Here is a 2655-nt window from a genome sequence, read left to right on the forward strand (position 1 = left end):
CTGCTGGGTCATGCACCATCACCACAGGTGGTGTGGTCTCTGTGAAGCTTCTGCCTCCCCTGCTGGACATCTCCCTGCTTTGCATGTAGTGGGCCAGGCTGGGGATGGAGTTGGGTTGCAGCAGTGAGACATACCTGCTGGCTAGTTTCTTCTTAATGTGATTAGAGTTTCTTTTATAATTGACATAACTATTTTGGCTGGCAGATCAGACTTACTGATAATACTGAATAGTTCTATAATATTGTTGTTAAATTTTTTTTACTTCAATGTCCACAATATAATACAAATAATATAACTATTTCTGATGTATGGTACAGAGGCAATGTCCTTTCCTTATCTGACTAATGTGTTTAAATGTTCAGGAGAATATCTAAAGATTAATGTTGGAGTGGAATGCCTTGGCCTATTCAGGAATTGTACACACCTGTTGTCATGTTTTAATGTAAAATATCCTCTTGGCTGTCATTTTCATTCAACCATTCTTTATTGGATTAAGAAGATACCTCTGTTTTCTACATGTCCCAAGAATCTTTTCTGAGTTTGCTAACCATAGTCATAGCTGTTAAATGTTTTCAAGTGCATTTTGTTTTATTGTGATTGTGGTTATGATTTCCCTTCATTGACTTCTTGTTGTGATGAACTGTGATAACAACAATCCCAATATTACACCATCTTCCCATTCCTAGAATAGGTATTACTAGTTCATCACAGATTATTCTTTTAAAAATAGGTATAAATATATTTTATTTAACTTTACTATCCAATTGAGTGTCTATATTCAGGCAGGTGATGACCTTGAACATTTCTCTTTTTTGTTATGATTGTCACTTGTGGTCAGAAACTTGCTTTTATACCAAACATTTCTACTAGTTGAGCACCTTCTATGTGTCATACACCTCGTAAGACCCTGAAAAGAAAAGTGATGAGACAAAACAGTCACAATCTCAGATGTACAAATAAACATAAATTTATCAATATGAGGGACCCACCAAGAAAGAGTATATAACATGCTCTAATGTAGGGCTCACACACTCTGTCCCTCCGGACCCTCAACCTCTGGCCTCTCTAGTCCTCTCCATCACCAAGCTCACTAAGCCATATGCAGATTAGCATTCTGTCTCTCAGTCTAGAATGTTTATACATTTTTTACTTCCCCTGATTAACAATGACCCATTCTTCCTGTCTGAACTCAAATATTCATATTCTAACATAAAATTGCTTCTCTATGATAATATTTTGCTTTACTTAATTAACATTCTCTAATATTAATAATACTTGTCCTCTTTCTGTCATAGAGAATGTAAAAATTGATTTTAAAATTTGTTTTTTAATTTCTCAAGGATGATTTCATTTAGCTAATTTCTGAATATTTTAAATCAAATCCATTACATATATTTTGACAATTAGGGATTGATTTTAGCACAATACATTTCCACTTGACAATATGGTGACATGAATATACATTCTCACATACCTCTTGTTTTTATTTGAATGGTGGTGTATTTTCGATTCTTCTCATGCATGTAGTCCACATGCTTTTTTCTCTTCTTGGAAGAATTCATCTAGCACGCATTCTGTGAAAGAAGGAGCCATAGGGATCTTCATTAGTTTGAAGTGCTGTATGGCAGTCCAAAGAGGTAACAGACCTGTTGTATTTATAATGATCAGAACTCTGTGAAAGAAGGAGCCATAGGGATCTTCATTAGTTTGTAGTGCTGTATGGCAGTCCAAAGAGGTAACAGACCTGTTGTATTTATAATGATCATAATTCCATTCATAATGGCTGCCTCATTTATAAGGGATATTGATAAACGATAGTCATGTAATACATGTTTATTGTGATATTAAGAACAAAAGTTCACATTTATAACTTGGCCATTTTATGTCACAGGAACCACAGTAGAAAAATCACATGCCTCATCTCATTTGACTTTGCTACTAAGAGAGTTTAAGTAATTTTCACAAGCAGTAAGTTGGTGGATCAAAATTCTATTCCAGGAAGCATGACCCAAGAACCCATTTTCTAGCTCTAGACTGTACCTTGGAAGAGTTATATATCCCAAACTATTATCATAAAAGGTGAGACTTAATAACAGTAATAATTACAGCTTTCATTTGCTGAGATTCTAAGCATGCACAAAGGCATTGCTGAATCTCACAAAAGCTAACACTAATAACTGCCTTTAAAAAGAAAAAAATATGGCACCAAGAGTTAACTGTCACATCCCTAGGAAGCAACAGGTCACAGAATAAAGGTTGTGTGACTTGAAAATCTATCTGTTTATTACTACTGTAGAGCTATTAGAACAGAGAAAGTTTGGGAATTAACAAGGAACAGACTTGACATGTCTTTAATTATTTTGGAAGGGTCATATCAAAAAAGAAATTGGATTATGTCTATAGATTCAAACAGGATAATCAAAACTAATGAGCAGAAGACGAAAAGAGAGAGATTTCTTTTAGATTAAAGTCTGAATCAAAATAAGATGCAACCATGCTGATCAAATCACCGTCAATTGAAGGACTCAATAGATGCTGAAAGACATTCATCCAAAGGTGACATTGTGAAGTGATGACTAGCTGAGGTGCCAGTTGGCTGTTCATTGAATGGTGCTTTTTCCTACGTCCCCAACAGACATACCAGCTACATGGAAG

General features: G+C 35.1%; 1 pseudogene; it reads left to right on the forward strand.

Moving 5' to 3' along the window:
* LOC103608954 overlaps window positions 1-2655 on the forward strand; it is a 6256-nt pseudogene that overhangs the window by 2206 nt on the left and 1395 nt on the right.

This window comes from Galeopterus variegatus, unplaced genomic scaffold, assembly GCF_000696425.1.
Source record: "Galeopterus variegatus unplaced genomic scaffold, G_variegatus-3.0.2 Scaffold9012, whole genome shotgun sequence".
NCBI lineage: Eukaryota > Metazoa > Chordata > Mammalia > Dermoptera > Cynocephalidae > Galeopterus > Galeopterus variegatus.